Below are 18567 nucleotides of genomic sequence, written 5' to 3'. Positions count from 1 at the left end.
AGCATCAGTTGTCGACTAATATACCTGGAATATGTTTTACAGAAAACTTAGTCCAAACCTCTGATTTTATCAATGAGACACTGAGGCACAGAAAGATAAGTGACATTGAGAGCATAAGGAACTCACTCCTCCTGATTGTCTCCTAGCAAACAATTTACCAAGTCAGTTTGTGAAATAATAGCATTATAGTTATGACCTGTTTTCTCAGCACATAATCTTCACTCAGTTTCTTCCCATTTCATCAGTACTTTCTAGAAAGTTCTCTCTTACATTAATGACAGATTCTCAGCCACCAATATCATTCAGTTTTTTGGACATGCTGAATCATTTTCACAGTGGATATGCATAGCTTTTATAATGGTTTCTTCTGTGATAATCACCTATCATAGATACTTTTAAAAACTATTGTTCTTGGGCTGACTGTTTTAAAATTCCTGTCACCTGTATTCAGTACTGTGCTAGTATAAAAGCTAACTCTTTGGTACTGTAGGTGGTGGAAGGATCCTTAATTTGTGTTATTTGCTGATATTCATAGCTCAAATAATCTCAATATGACCTAGTTTAAGCTAACAAGGCAATAAATGAGTGAACATAATGTTAGGAAGCAATGTGTAAAATCCACTGATGCAGGCCTGCACAAGCCTTGGCAAATTCACCCCTGCAATCACCCAGTACATTATAGGAAGATTTCTGTTGTATTTCCCTGTCTTCATGTATCCATCCATTTCCATGCTTATTAATTTTATTTAAATGACTACTACATATTATATTACAATTTAGTTTCTGTCCATATCCCCACACACCATCTGCAATGCACTCTGTGACGTATTTGCGTATGTGTCAAATCATTGTCCTCACCCAACAACTCTGCCCCTTCTAATTTTTCCACTTTTGTATCACCAACTTTCTGAGTGACGAATGTCAAAATTCTATCACCTTCACTCTTTTATTTATCTCTGCCCCCATATGTCACCAGGAACTGGGATATATTATATCTACATACAGATTAAGTGTTGTAATTGATGTCCCCAATCCTTGGGTTATACACCTCAAATTATTAGCCTTTCTGGAATGAAATATGTTCTTTTGCCTCAAATACTTCCTATAGCAAATGTGTCAATCACACTTCTTAAGAGTAAGTTTGTATGAAGGAGAGACCAATCAACTTTCCACTGAATATCAAAGTCAGGATACAGTGTGTCACTGCAAATAAAGGCACATAGAGAAAATAAATGGAAGATAAGCAGATAGAAGACTATCCAAGTTTGGAGCATGGTATATTGTACGAGATAGATAATAAGTTAGTAAGAATATTTAAATGGAAGTCTCATTTTTAGTCTGGCACATTGTATCTGGGTTCTTTTCCCAGAATACCAGTAGGCCAAAATCAAAGTTTCACTTAAGAGATGGACCAAGGACCTAAATAGACATTTTTCAAAAGAGAAAATCCAAATGGCCAATAGACACATGAAAAAATGTTCAGGATCATTAGCTGTTGAGGTTGATTTCTTCTGAGAGGATTCTTTCTGAGAAGAGAAGTGTGGTGGGGGCAAGAGGTGCGGAGTCACCACACAGATCCTGGGAGTCAGGTGAAAGCAGGCCTGACTTTTCTCCCAGTCTTGTCTGAGACCAGCTTTAAGTCACATCCATCAAACTGTCCCCACAAGGGTCCGGAGACCCCCCATTTCCTCTCCTCTATGAAATGGTTAATGCTACTCTTAGGATCATTGGTTACTATTCTCAACCCTGTCTTTTATACTACAGTGTCTAAGTGTTTACAGCAAGTTATAATGGAACAAACAAAGGCCTTCAACAACCAGGCGGTCAACCAAATGCTGCTACAGGAATATACTCGGCTCCCCACCCAGGAGACAGCAGCCTGAGACATCGCCCCTTGCCAGCAAAGAGTACCTCGTCACCCCATGTCAGCAGGAAGTATCTCTAAGGACAGATCATCGTCCCTCTACCCCTCCTGGACTTTTGGGACTAATGTAACCCCATACAAATCCTGCTTTATAAAAAACAAAAGGGGGGAATGTTAGGAAACTGGTGCAGAGTTTTAGCCAGGTGGCCGCACAGCCAAGCTACCTGAGCCAGGCTCCACCCCCATCCTGCTTCCCTGCCTGCCCTCAGGCAAAGTTTTAAAAGGGCCTGTTCCTGAACACATGCTCTCTTGGCTCTGCTCCCTGCTCTCTTGGCTCCTCTCCTCCTCTTGTCTCTCTTCTCCCTCCTCTCTGTCTCTCTCTCTTACAGTCTCCTTCTCTTTTTCCTTCGCTGCCCCTTCACTCCAGTCTGTAAGGTGTTCCCCAATAAACCCTTTCCCTTAGAAAAAGAAAAGAAAAGAAAGCAGGCCTGAGGCAAGAAGCCCATAGACTCGTTTATTTCAGTTGCTACAGCTGCTTATATAGCCAAGGCAGCCAATCGGTCAAGGGGCGGTCTATGCCATAACCAATCACAGCCTGCTGCCAGGCAGTTTCCAAAGCCATCCAATCACAGCCTGTTGCCAGTCAGGCTCTGTTGCCAGGCAGTTTCTGAAACCATCCAATCACGGCTTGCTGTCAGTCAGGCTCTGTTGTCATGTGGTTTCCTCTGTTGTCATGTGGTTTCTGAAGCCATCCATTCATGGCCTGTTGCCAGGCAGTTTCTGTTGTCAGCGGCCATCTTGGCATGACCTTTTCACCTCAGTGGCCATCTTGGCATGACCTTTTCATCTCCTCATTCCACCACATTTCACCTCATTCCACCACAACTAGCCATCAGGGAAATGCAAATCAAAACCACAATGAGGTTTCACCTCACCCTAGTTAGAATAGCTTACATACAGAAATCAACTAACAACAGATGCTGGTGAGGATGTGGGGAAAAAGGCACACTAATCTATTGTTGGTGGGTACGCAAAGTGGAAAAGTCACTAAGAAAGACAGTTTGGAGATTCCTCAGAAACCTGAATATAGCCCAACCACATGACCCAGCCATCCCACTCCTTGGGATCTACCCAAGGGAAATTAAATTGGCAAATAAAAGAGCTATCTGAATCTCAATGTTTGTTGCAGCTCAATTCACAACAGCTAAGACATGAAATCAACCTAAATGCCCATTAACAGAAGATTTGATAAAGAAATTATGGGACATAACTTCTTTTCTTATAAAATTCTTTCATGTACCTTTTGTGTTGACAATATTGCTTAATTATAAAAATCATTATTAATTATTTGTGTGTATGATAATGTTCAAAAACATATATTCAATATTAATGCTAGTACTAGTATGAAATGTGGTTTATGATTGCTTTATAGGTTTTTTCAGCCTTCATTATATATATCATCAGATATACAACTTATAAAAATTCTTAGTTTTAACATCATTAAAATATCTTCATTTTTCTGTTACAATGGCACTAACTGGATTTTAAAGTATGCTTCCATTTATTTTCTTTCAAAATTCATGTGTCTTTTTAATCTTCACTGATGTATAATTGATAAATAGGAGTTGTATGTACTTGAAGTATGCAATTTGATATTTTGACATATGTGTATATTATGAAATGATTAGCACAATCAGGGTAATTATAGTATCCATCACTCAGACAGCAGCCACATTCTTTTTCTTTCATTGTGTTTGTGGTAAGAATTTTTAAGTTTATCCTTTATCAAATTATAAATATATAATATAGTATTCTTAATTATAGTCACCATGCCATACATTGTACCTCCAGAACTCATTAATCTTACATAACTGAAACTGCATACCTTTTGATCAACATCCCCTGGCAGCCACCATTCTAAATTTTGTTTCTATGAGTTTGAGCATTTAAATGCAACCTATATATGAGCTCATGCAGTATAGTTTTGTGTCTGGCATATTTTCCTTACATAATACCCCAAGTGTATTCCATGTTATCAGGAATGATAGAAATCTCTTAATTTTAAAGGTTATATCATCTTTAGGTGCATGCATCTCACAATGTATTCATCCACCTATTCTTTGATGATTGATTAGGTTGATTCCGTGTTTTAGTTATAAGGATTAGTACGGCAAAGGGTGTGGGATTACAGATAACAATTCAACATACTGATGCTCATTTCTTTTTATGTGAATCAGCAGTGGATTCTTTGGTCATTTGGAAGCATGCTTTTTAATTTTTGAGGATTATTTATATTATGTTCCATAATGTCTATACTAGTTTATATTCCTATCGGCTTTGTGCAAGTATACCCTTTTCTCCAGATCCTCTAGTTACCACTTGTGTTTTTGATAATAGCCACCTCACAGATGCAAGGTGATATTGTAAGGTTTTTTGATTTGAGTTTCCCTGATGATTCATGTTGTTGGGCACATTTTAAGACACTTTTGTTTCTTCTTTTAAGAAATTTGCATTCAGATCTAATTCCCATTTTAAAAGAATCTATTTATTTAGGTATTGTTGCATGAAATCCTTACATACTTTTTATACTAATCTCTCACCAGATACACAGTTTTTATATATTTTATGCCCTTCCCTAGGTCGTCTTTTTACTTTCTTGATTGTTCCATCAGCCTTTCAGTCAGATGCAATCTTATTTTTTTGTTTAGGTTTTTGTTATTTTGTTATTGGTGATATGTCTCTACTATTGAAAAACAGTACTTTTTTTTTTCTTCTTACTAATTGTTGGATTCTTACTTAGTGGAAGGTAAGTTTGATTATAAGTTAAAGTATGTCATTGTGAAAAGTAAAAGAATAACAAAGGAAAGTGGAGGGAGGGTGGGAAATATAACTATTATCTTAAATTTTTATATATGAAATACATTAAATTTGTTCACCTTCCATAAATAACAAAATTGGAAAAAAGATCATTAAGTAAATTTTTGTTTTTATTTGTGAACTGCATGACCCCAAACTAAACAAATATTCCATTATTTAAAAAGTATTATTTTCTTCTCCCATCATTCCTACACTTTATTTCCTTCCTGACCCAATAAGTAATGATGAGTATGTTTACATACATGAATGCCCATGTGCTTGCATGTGTGTGGTGTGTTTCCCTCTTAGATATGAAGAAATTAGCACACTTCAAATACTGTTCATCACATCACTTTTACCCATAATAATTAACAACATATATTGAAGTTGGCCATTGGTTTCTACAAAGAAACATTATTTATTCTTTTGCACACTATTATAATATTCAATTGAGAAATATATTATGCTATAATTAATTAATCAGACAATTATTTAAGACACATATGTAGTTTTCATATTCTGTTATCCTAAAAATGAAATAAAATGTTTTATAAAGATTACATATATGCTTCATTTCATATTTCAATATTTCTGACCAAGGTGCTATTTTTATGAATAGTTGCAAAACAGACTAAATCCCTTTAAAAAAGATTTATTTATTTGAAAGACAGAAAGAGAGAGAAAGAGAGAGAGAGAGAGAGAGAGATTGTATATCAGCTGATTTACTCCCCAAATGGCCACAATGGCCACAACAGTAGGGGCTTAGCCAGATTCAGGCTCCTGGAAGTCCATAAAGTCTCCCAGGTGGGTGGCAGGAACTCATGTATTTGAGTCATCATCCACTGTTTCCCAGATGAATTAGCAGTGAGCTGGATCAGAAGTGGAGTAGCTGGACTGTCACTCTAATATGTAATATTTGTGTCCTAAGTGACAGCTTAACCCACTGTACCACAAGATGTGTCTCCACACCGGATCTTTCTGTCCCCACCTTTCTAAATTCATTTCCTGTACAGACACAGGGATGTTTTCTGGCTGCACTGTTTCAGTATATGAAAGTCCCTCTTTAGAATCTTTAATGTAAACAAAAATTGCTTTTTTCATACATCTATCTAGTCATATTTTATTTATCATTCAAATCACATATTGAATTTCAGTTTTTTCATACATTGTCCATGACAAATTCATCTACTATTGCATTCTTTCTGCTTTGAAACTGCGTGGCATGATTACTCCTCTTGGAACATAATCAGTAACGATCTTATAGTTTTATTGAGATGTGGCATATGTCAGTATCATGTTATATAAATGAAATATTACATTCCTGTAAGACAGAAATCAACTCAATGTTCTGCATCTGTCATAACTCTATCATTGCATTGATTAAAAGATAAGCATGCAATAAAAATACTTACTGAATTGAATTAAGCCAAAATGAATTGATTCTCCTAGATCATCAGCATTTTTTGAGGCATGATATGGAGTTATTCTACTCCGAGAAACATAACAGAATGGTTTTTAAAAAAATATTTTCAGGTGTATGTTATTCAGCAAAGTAAAAAACAATGCACATGCAAACAGAAGTGATACCATGCAATTATAGGTGGATATTAATGTGCATATGATTTAAAAATATGATCCTGCTTGGCAGGAGTGATATAATATTAAATTTCAAGTAAATATATAGCATCTGTAAAAATTCATTATTAATCAGAATTGTCTAATAACAAAAAGAGAACATAGGAATTTTGATCAGTAGACCAGGGTTTAAGTCATAATTGTGCCCTTTCTTACTATAATACATTGGATAAATTATTGAACCTCACCAAGATGCAGGATCTATCAATAAATCATAGATATATATGAATTATAGATATATGTTTGGGCCAGTGCTGTGGCTCCCCAGGGTAATCTTCTGCCTGTGGCGCCGGCAAACCAGGTTCTAGTCCAGGATGGAGCACCAGATTCTGTCCCTGTTGCTCCTCTTCCAGTCCAGCTCTCTGCTGTGGACCCAGAAGGCAGTGGAGGATGGCCCAAGTGCTTGGGCCCTGCACCCGCATGGGAGAGCAGGAGGAGGCACATGGCTCCTAGCTTCGGATCAGCACAGCGCACCAGCGGCCATTGGAGGGGTGAACCAATGGAAGGAAGACCTTTCTCTCTGTCTCTCTCTCTCACTGTCTAACTCTGCCTGTCAAAAAAATAGATACATGTTTGAAAATTTTGAAACATTCAAATGTGTTCATTGATTATGCATATTATAGTTATAATTGTAGGAATAAAGAATTAAAACAAGATTGGTTAATTGACCTCCATAAAAATCGCAATGTGTTGGGGACAGTTTAGGAACTTGAAGTCAATGTCTGTTTGTTATTTAGTTTTATTTCTGCTATGCCTTCATTATTTCCCCATAGTGTTTTCTAGGATCCAGCATTAATGGTATCTCCTTCAGTTGCTTCTTGCCCCTAATTTTTGTAAACTGATACCTACATCTCACTAACTAGGACTTTTCTGGTGCATTTTTACTCTATTAAGTATGATACTTTTTACTTTTGAGCTATTTTATTTGCAATGTATTTTCCTGTTAGAACTTGAGATTAGCTTATCATTTCATTTGATATATACCAAAAATTATCACTTCCAGATTTAGTACTTGCAATAGCTTCAAGCTATAAACTAGAATTGATAAGTTCTTCAAGTCATAATTTATTCCTCAAGTCAAGTGCCCTTTCAAAATCAGAATTGTTTTTATTATGTTAAAGGAAACAGTATAACATTCCCAAGCCACTCAAGTTTCCAAGTTTCCAATGTCAGTTCTTGAAGTAACTAGAAAACCTGCCAAATCTGACCTTCTTTAAACAACATATCTCTCTTTTTTCCAGAGGAAAACTGTAAAGATCAAGTCACAGCTGCATGTAGTACCTAATTAAACAAGTGTTAGAAAGCCAAGAAAGGTCAGGTTGTCAAAAATCATTGCTGGATCTCTACTGGATTGCATTTAAAGACTGATTGCAGCAAAGAAAATAACTCAATAATGTGCATGAGACTGGAGTAACAAATAAATTCAAGGGGAAGATTTCTTCCTGGCACATAATGAAAGATTTGGAGATAAAAACCTAGGAAACAAACCAAGGGAAATCAAAAGAAAAGATTCTGTTGTGGGTAAAACAAACAGCTGATGTTAATATGGAAAAGAGGTTTCATAGGTCAAGTTCAAAGAAGGAACAGAATAAAATTATAGATAACAGTTTGTTTGTTAAGTTTATTTTTTCTCTTTAAATCAAAGAGTAAAAAGAATAGGTGTGTGAGCAATGGTGTAGGAAAAGAAAACCATGATGGCTTAACCAGTATAAAACAGAATAAAGGACAAATTATTTTAAACCACTGAAACACATTTAGTTAGGAGTGAAAAATATTTTTAATTATCTGTTCAGACTCAGAACTTCCTAGGTTGTATGATGTTTATCGCAGGGTCCTTAAAGTCACCTTGTTTCTTTTCCACCTATCCTTTCAATACGGGCTTAAGTCAGAGAAATCTCAAAAGAGCTCACCCCAAGAAAACCAAAACGCACAAGTATTGCTATAAATTATCAGCTTATTCTTTGAGAAAAGAAGTAGTAAAAGTTGGCTTTTCTTCTTCAAGTTCTACTTTATTTGTGAAATATTGTAGACATGAGTCCACTGGGAAATTCTGTGGGGTACTAGTTAGCACCTGAGTGTAATTTCCAGTTCAGTAAACATTTGTCTGCTTTCTGATTCCATACTAAATCTCTGGGGACATGGTGTAATCTAAAGGACAGACTCCATGACCTCTGGGAAAGAATTGTGTGTGTTTTTGAAAGTGAGTAGGAATATATATTTTCTGTGTTAGTTATTCAAGGGAGACACATATACAAAATATTATTTTCTAAAATAGATGTGTGTATAAATACGCAATATAAAATATGTGTATATTTACATTAGCATGTGAATTATTTAAATATTTATTTAATGTCTCAGAGATGCATAGATCTTTATTTTTCCAATGATATCATTTAGATATTTACAAATTGAGTTGTAATGGGATCTACAAAATACAAAAAAAGAAGAAAGAATGCTATAATTGTGACATATGGGACTTCAGCCTTTCCTCTCAACCCTCAGGATGGCATGGATGCCATCTTGCTATGAGCAACTGACAATGCATTTAAATACTGTACCATTGGAAGTGTAATTGCAATTTGCTGTAATTCCTGCTTAAATTCATCCCTGACACAGTTGATTTATTTTGCAAATCAGTGCATCTAGAGGGTGTACTGTGTCGCATTATGGGCCTTTGATATAGAACCTTTGTTTTATAACAGAGAAAATAATTAGCTTTTGGATAAGCTTGAGTTGTGATGCCAGGCGCTATCCGTGGTGCTGAAAGAAGTTATTAGCGCTGAGCTAATGAAGGCCCTCAGCCAGGCTCTGCCATTTTACTAATTTGTCTCTTTGGGATTTTAGTAAAATTAGAAATGAGATAAGCACAAAATAGGATAAATTTTATAGAATAAATAGTAAAAATTGTTGACATAATCTTTTTTGACATTTGGTAAAACCAAATTAAAGGGAAATATTACCATACAATAAATAAATAAATAAATATTACCATACAATAAAACCAAATTTAAGGGAAATATTACCATACAAACACTAATTCCCTTAGTGGTGGTGATAAAATTGTTTAGGTACATTTAAATTAACTTTTATACAGATTTCTGTATTTGAGCTTTTAAAAGTTTGAAGTTATCTGCAAATTGTGATGTATCTTACATCCTGTGACAAATAAAGGCCAAATTTCAGCATACATTCTGAAATTAAAAAATGGATTTGTATTAAAGACAAATATTAAGTGAGAGGTACAATTAAATGAGTAATAGTTGGTTGTTACATGTCATATTTCATCAAAGAGTATCCATATGTTTTCTGTCTCTATTCTAAGTAATTGAAAAATTAAATGTAATTATTGAGTTCTTCATGCTTTCTTTTACATGATACATTGTTTGCATTGTAACCAGTGCAATGTTTAACTTGATGCTGGTTATGGGAGCATTTAGGGTCGTTCTAAACAAAATCATCACCAGCTGGTTATTTTACACTTTTATTAGGTTATAAAATAGCACTCAGGTATACAACAGTAATCACAAAGCTGTGATGCTGGAAAGAATAATCACGTTAAATTGACCTTCATGAATAACAAGTGAGGTTCCATTTCACTTCATTTCTGTTCATTTTAAAACCAGCATTAGGTTTTTAGGCACATAATTTTTCATTGTTTGCTGAACACAGCTCTAACAGAATGATTCACTGTCTTTAATATTAGTGATTATAGTCCATTTTAATTACAGAGCATATTATATAGCTTGTTGTGTTATTCTCATATTTCTGCTATTTGTCTTTGCTGGAAAGGATTAAATGTAACAGTGGTGCTATAGAGCTTGTGTTCTGGGGGTGGCGAAGTACCCATATAAACTTTTTTAGAATAATGTGATGGTATATTCATAGATAACTAAGCAAACTTTCAAATATCAAGGTGATATCAAGTCAACTTGTTATGTCACCTGACACTTACACCCTGGATATCTTTAGCATATATATTAAATTTTACATAAATTCCATGAAGATATAGTTTACATTTAATACAATCATCCCTTTTAAATATATACTCTGAAGAGTATAATAAAAAAATACACACATAAAATAATCCTGCCAATCAAATAAAATGGTTGTATTAACCTCAAAATATTTCCACATGTACTTTTCTGGTAATTCTATTTTCAGATAAACTGTGATGTCATTTATATCACAAGTTTTTTTAAATTTCTATAAGTTCATATGAATGGACTAATCTATAACATACACTTTTGTGCTGGAGTACTTGTAAGATTAATTCAGTTTGCTGTACTTTTGATTAATTCTTTATAGTTTAGATGTATAACATCATATTGAATATACCATAAATTGATAATGCATTCAAGAGTGATAGTTTTTTTTAACACTTTCTGGCTGACTAGGAATAACCAACTAGGAGAATTTGTGCACTTTTTCTTTGTGGGCTTATCTTTAATTCTGTTTATTTTGTTAAACAGGATTGTAAGAGTTGATTTTTATAGCGAGAGTAAGCTTTATGCTTAATTACAAAAATGTTATTGAAAATACCATTTTAATTTATCAGTTTTATATGACATTTATGATTGTTGCATATCATAATCAAAACTTGGAATTGATGGACTTTTTAATTTTATTTATTTCTGCAGTGTGATAGTCTTTTTCCCTGATTGTAAAATAATGTCCTTAATAACTAATGATGTTGAAATAAATTTCATGTACTTATCAATCATTATGTTGTGTTCCTTTTTCAATATTTATGTTTATATGATTTTCTCACTTGTGAGAGTTTGTTAATTTATGTCATTAATTTGTAAAAATGTGTGTTTTATTTTCTGGAGTCTTGTCAAGTATATGTGACTGTAATATATTTACGTATTTTATGAATTTTACTTACAGTATATTTAGGTTGTCTGATTTAATACCTTAATTTTTACTATTAGTTTTTTCTATTTCTTTCTCTCTCTCTCTCTTTTTTTTTTTTTTTTTTTTGATAGGCAGAGTGCCCAGTGAGAGAGACAGAGAGAAAGGTCTTCCTTTTTGCCGTTGGTTCACCCTCCAATGGCCGTCGCGGTAGTGCGCTGCGGCCGGCACACTGCGCTGATCCAGTGGCAGGAGCCAGGTGCTTCTCCTGGTCTCCCATGCAGGTGCAGGACCCAAGCACTTGGGCCATCCTCCACTGCACTCCCGGGCCACAGCAGAGAGCTGGCCTGGAAGAGGGGCAACCGGGACAGAATCCGGCGTCCCGACTGGGACTAGAACATGGTGTGCCGGCGCCACAGGCAGAGGATTAGCCTATTGAGCTGCGGCGCCGGCCAGTTTTTTCTATATTCTAACAAATCATTGCCTGTATCAAATTTGCAAAGATTGTCCCTTTTGTGTTATCCAGTTTTGTTCTATGGTTACACTCTTGCAATATTATGATAGTCATCATAATTAATATTGTCTGGGCTCACAACATTTCTTCATACTTTCCTGTATTCCTGTTTATCCTGTTTTTCTTCCCCTCCTGAAACCTGATCCAGACAAGCAAAGATGTGCATATTACCACTATTTATTAGTTTTCAGTTTTTAGAAATTTACATAATTATACAGTAAATTTTTGTTTCATCTTCTTTCCTCTCTATAATAATTATATATACATTTGTGTGGTTGTGTATACTAATAGTTTTTTTTGCATACTGTTTTGCTATTTTTCTTGTTATATAATATTCCAATGTATGAATTATAGACATGTTGTTCATGCATCCACCTGTTGATGAATGTTTGAGTTGCCTGCTATGAAGTTAATATGAATATGTATGTACAAGTCTTTGACACATAAATACTTCATGTTCTCTTGGATAAACACCTAGGGAGTAGAACTGGATCACATAGTAGGTGTATATTTATTATTTTCTTGTTTTAAAAGAACTCTAAAATGTTTTCTAGAACAGTAGTATAGTTTTACAGTCTTCTCAGCAGTATGTGAGAATTCTAGATTCTCCAAAATTTTCCACCACTGGTATGTTCAGGATTTTTAATTTTAGCTATTCTAATAAATGTTTAGTGATATCACATTGCTATTTTAATTTTATCCCCCTAATAACTTATTACATTGTCCATCTTTCCTTATTACTTGCTATTTGTATATCTTAACTGTCAGTTCAAATCATTTGACCAAAGTGCTGTGATTTCCACGTTTTCTAATTTGGTTTGGTGGGAACCAGTGCTCTGTCATTTTTCTGCATGAATGCAGGTTTCTTTTTCTTTTAAGATTTATTTATTTATTTGAAAGTCAGAGTTACACAGAGAAGGGAAGGCAGAAAGAGAGAGAGAGAGAGTGAGAGAGAAGTCTTCCATCTTCTGGGTCACTCCCCAACTATCTGCAACTGTCGGAGCTGTGCCGATCCAAAGCCAGGAGCCAGGAGCCTCTTCTGCGTCTCCCACATGTGTGCAGGGGCCCAAGAACTTAGGCAATCTTCCATTGCTTTCCCAGGCCATAGCAGAGAGCTGGAGCAGAAGTGGAGAAGCTGAGACCAACACCCATAGGGGATGTGGGCACAGCAGGTGGCAGCTTTACCCATTATGCCACAGTGCTGGCCCCAAATGCAGATTTCCTTTAAACCTTTTGCATTATTCTGCTCCTGACTTTAAGTAGTTTCTTCTGGTAAGAGCTCTGATAGCACTGTTTTGAATTGTTTACAAATTCTGCAAATTTCCAGAACTATATTTCAGTACAGCTAGTTCCTCCTTGATACTGTATTCTGCTAACAATGGTTGTCACATTCTATTTAAACTCTTCTAGCTCCATCTGTTAAAATTGGGCTCCAGTGTTTTCACCTGTGTTCTCTCTTTGACTTATGTCTTGGAAACTCTCAAGTCAGCAACTTGTGACAACTGTGGTACTCACTTCATTTGTTTCTTTTCTCTTAGAGTCTACTTTTTTTGGTTTCTATCTTAAATAAGATTGTTTTCAATATTTTTTTCTCATTTGTATAGTTTGTTTCAACCAAGTGGATAAATCCAGCCCTTTTTACATCATCTTGACTCAAAAGAGAAATTTCCATAAAATGGTTATTTCTTTTTCTTGTATTTGTCTGGGCTAGTTACTTCAGTACAAAATTTCATTGAAAAAGTAAAGTAAAAGCTGAAATCTTGAACTCTTCTTGAATTAGGAGAAATGTATTAAATTTTTCACTATTAAATATTTTCTTCATTGCAGTGATTTTGGGCACTTCTTTTTTTTATCAATTTAAGGAAGCTTTTTCTCCACTTTTAATTAAGGAGAATTTTTCGTATTAATTAAGACTGACTTTTTCTATTTTCTTTTTAAATTTTTAAAATTTAAGGTAAACAGATTTCATGTAATTCATATATACAAATATAGGAAAAGTCAACTTTCATTAAGCCACTTTTTTTGGAATGTTTATGTGATTTTCTGTTTTATTAAAATATAAATTATATTGACTGGTTTCCAAATGTCAAGCCAAAACTTGAATTCCCAAAGAAAGCATATTTTCTCATGTTATTTAATTATTTAAAAAAAAGAAGTACTTTGAAATTCAGAGTTACAGAGAAAAAGGAAGACACCCAGAGTTAGACTTTCCATCTATTGTTTCAATGCCGGAATGGCCACAACAGCCAACATTCTGCCAAGTTGAAGGCAGGAGCCAGGGGTTTCATTGGGGTCACCGACATGGATAGCAGGTGTTCAATCACTTGGGCTATCCTTTGCTGCCTTTCCCAGTCCATTAACAGGAAGCAGGATATGAAGTGGTACAGCCAAGTTACCAATTAGAGCCCATATATGATGCTGGTGTTACAAGTGGTGGTTTCACCCAGTACAATACAACATTAGATTCTATTTAATTCATTTTATATTTTATTACCTTTGATTTATTCAAGTATTTTGTTCAATCATTTGCAACTCTGCTTTGCACATCATTGGTTCTCAATTTGTTTTTCTTATAATGCCTGCATGTAGTTTTGATATTATGATATGGATTCATATGGAAGAATCCTCTTCTGTTTGCTCATAAAATTTGTTTAAGAATGTATCTTTTCTCTCTTAAATATTTGATAAAATTTGTTCACAAAGCAATGAAAGACATGTAGTTTTTTTTGTGAGAATATTTTATATTATTAAATTTTTATTAGCCTTTCATATTTTCTTAGGTCAATGTTGGTAATTTTTAATAACTCTTAAGTACTTCAACAATTTCACACAAGTTGTCAGACTATTGTCATAAAATTAATAATACTCTCTTATTTTACTTTTAGGATTTGTTGGATTTATAGTGACAGCTCTCTTTCACGTTAAATATTTAAAATTTTGTGTAATCTCTGTTTTGTCCTTGATGATTCTTGTTTTTCATTTTCATTTTATTGACCTTCTCAAAAAATAGTTTTATTGTTTTTTGAGCTTTTGCTGTATTTATATTCACATATAATGTTTCATTTCCTGACTTCTATTTATTGTTATACAAACACAGTGTTCTTTTTTTCTAGCTGCTTAAATGAGATGCTTTAATGATTTGCTTTAAATCTTTCTGGATTTTTAATAATGCATTTAAAGCTGCAAGTTTACTTGTAAGCATTATTTTAACTGTAGCTCATGATTTTTATGCAACATATTTTAATATCCATTGATTTTAATTTTTTTTCTTTAATTTTTGACAGGCAGAGTGGACAGTGAGAGAGAGACAGAGAGAAAGGTCTTCCTTTTTGCCGTTGGTTCACCCTCCAATGGCTGCCGCAGTAGGCGCGCTGCGGCCGGCGCACCCCGCTGATCCGATGGCAGGAGCCAGGTGCTTCTCCTGGTCTCCCGTGGGGTGCAGGGCCCAAGCACTTGGGCCATCCTCCACTGCACTCCCTGGCCACAGCAGAGAGCTGGCCTGGAAGAGGGGCAACCGGGACAGAATCTGGCGCCTCGACCGACCGGGTCTAGAACCCGGTGTGCCGGCGCTGCAAGGCGGAGGATTAGCCTAGTGAGCCGCGGCACCGGCCGATTTTAAATATTTTTCAAGTAACTTTCTATTTTACTTTTTGATCTTGAAGTTGTTACAATTGTGTGTTTAACTTCCATCTCTTTGGATGGCTTCCTAGGTACCATTTCATTATTGATATCTAATTAATTCTATTATTGTCTGAGAAAATATTTGTGTTATTTTAATCATTTTAAATATATTGGAACTGCAGCTCATTTTTATATGCATGTAAATAAATAAATGAATATTGTTCAATAACTATTGCCTAGTAGGTCAGTAAGTTTTATTCTATTTTTACTGATTTAATCCTAGTATCCATTCAACATCAGAAATGAGTGTTGAACTTTGGAAATAGAATGCAAGATTTATTTATTTCTCTCTTCAGTTTTGTCCACCTTTGGTTCAGGTTTATCAAACTTTCATTGGAAGTGTTCTGATTCATCTTAATGAGTTGACCCTTGAAACATTGTGAAATACCTTTCTCTATTATGATAATATGTCTCAGACTCTATTTTATCTGATATTGACACATCTGTTCCCTATTTCTTTTTTTTTTAAGATTTTATTTATTTATTTAAGAGGTAGAGTTACAGACAGTGAGAGGGAGAGACAGAGAAAGGTCTTCCTTCCGTTGGTTCACTCCCCAAATGGCTGCAATGGCCAGAGCTGAGCAGATCCGAAACCCGGAACCAGGTTCTTCTTCCCAGTTTCCCATGCAGGCACAGGGGCCCAAGCACTTGGGCCATCTCCCAATGCTTTCCCAGGCCATAGCAGAGAGCTGGATTGAAATAGGAGCAGCTGGGACTAGAACCAGCGCCCATATGGGATGCTGGCTCCACAGGCAGAGGATTAACCAAGTGAGCCACAGCGCCAGCCCCCTGTTCCCTATTTCTTACAACTATTTTCTGCATGATATATATACTTATAAAATCTCTTTTACATTTGCATTACTTGTGCAGTTATAATTACATGTGTTCTATAAAGTGTGGGATTGTGTCTGTCTTACCATATCTGGTGTTGTCTGATTTCTAGTTAGTGTTTTTGTTCATTTATATTTAACGTGATTATTGATACTATCAGGTTTAAGCACACAGTTTTGATATTTTTTTTCTTGTTTTCCTATTGGTTCTTTATTTCTTTAGCTCTTTTTTTTTTCCTTCTTTTGTGTTGAGTGCTATTTTTTCTTTTTTTAAAATCTTTTTGTTTAGCTTAATTAATATAAGTGAGTCAGTATACAACTTGATATACCTCTCTTTATTTATTGGTTACTTTAGGGTTTGAAGTGTGCATTGTTACTTTGTCACAACCTACGTTAAATAGTATTCTAATACTTTATATATCAGAATCTTAAATCAACAACACACTTTCAGTTTTTCCTTTCTATACTTTGTGTTATTATTTTTATTTATTTAATTTCTATGGATGATAGATCTCACAATAATGTATTATTTATACTCTGTGTAGCTAATTATCTTTTAAAGATATCAAGAAAAGAAAAATGATTTTATAGCTACTAAGGTATTTATTGTTTTTGTGCACTTTATTCTTTTGTTTAAATTCGTGTTTCCAATGGACATTTTTTAATTTAGCCTGGAGATTTTCTTTTACTATTATATATATATATGTATGTATGTATATGTGTATATATATATATATATACACATATACATACATATGTATGTTGGGAGGAAAACCTCCTAGCTTTTGTTTGTCTGAAAATTATCCATTTAACCTTCCATTTCAGAAAGTCATGTTTTGAAGAATCTCTTTGAAGGAAATATTTTAAAGTATACTTTTGAGAATATTTTGCTCCTTCTAGATTTTCAAGGTAATTATTAATTATCTCTGACCCTGCATAATACTACTTAGAAATGTGCTGTAAATTTCATCATTTTCTCCTTACATAATACATTCTTATTCTGAATGATCATTTAAGATTCCTTCTTTTAATTCTATTTCTTATTTCTTTTTTAAAAAGTAACATAAAAATACAAAAAATTACAGAGAGAACACAAAATGGGGAAATAAATTTAATAGAATAAAAATGCCTTAAAATGTATATTGCATTATTTATTAGGACTTTACTTTTTCCTATTTAAAATATACTTATTTAAATTCATTCTTATTATATTTGAGTATTAGACACACACACCACACACACAGATGCCTTCCATTCACTGGTTCACTCCCCACATGCCTACAGTATTCACAGTTGGACTAGGCTGCAGTTAGGAATAAAGAACGCAATCTAGGTCTCCCATGTTAGTGGCATAGACCCAAATACTTGAGACATCATCTGTTGTCTGCCAGGATGCACATTAAAATAAAATTAGATCAGAAGCAGGTTAGCCCTCAGTTGAGCACTCTGACATTGGAAAGGGGTGTCTAAGCTTTAACATTTAAGTGCAGCACAATTGCTAACCCCTAAAACTTAGACATTTTTATGAGTTAGAGTGTATTACTCCATTACAGATACGAAGCATAATCCAATCAAGTACATCATTATAAATTTTGTGTATGTGTTCTTTGTGTGTCTGTGTCTTGTTTGAGGCTCATTGTGCCTCTTTCTTCCTGGCATTAGATTTATTTTTATCAAATAAGCAAGATTAAATTCATTGATTCTTTAAATATTATATGCAAATATTTTCTTCCTGTTATTCTGAATAAAATTATATATGATTGCCTGATATTATGACATAGCATGTTAGATAACATTATCACAGAAGTATAAATGTGGACCTCTAGAAACTTATTCTGTTATCTTCAAACATATTGTTTTCCTTTTCAAAACTAACATCTGAATTGATTCTCTTTATCTGAGTTCAACTTCACTGATCATTTCTTCTTTGCTTTGAAATAGTCTATTAAGCCATAATCATTGATATTTTCATTTCAATTATTATATTTTTTTCTATTCTAGGATTCCCATCTGGTTTTCTAGAAATTTTTAATTTTTCTAATATGTCTTATCCCTTTACCAATTGCATCTCTTTTTCTTTTAATACCTAAGCATCTGTATCTTATCCATAGCTTCTTTAAAGCCTGTGTCTGTAATTTCAACATCTTCAACATTTGTGGATTTGTTTTCACTGATTGTATTCTTCCTCATTTCAGGTTACAGTTTTCTGATTTCTCACATGTCTACCTATTTTGAATATAGTACTAACATCATAGAAGTCCATCATTTTTGTTTTCCTGCAGTCTGTATTTTTCTCTTAGTAAGTGGTAAATTTTCTTCTGACATGCAACTGTTTT

The sequence above is a fragment of the Lepus europaeus genome, chromosome 12, assembly GCF_033115175.1.
Source record: "Lepus europaeus isolate LE1 chromosome 12, mLepTim1.pri, whole genome shotgun sequence".
Taxonomy (NCBI): domain Eukaryota; kingdom Metazoa; phylum Chordata; class Mammalia; order Lagomorpha; family Leporidae; genus Lepus; species Lepus europaeus.
This window is presented reverse-complemented; position numbering follows the sequence as displayed.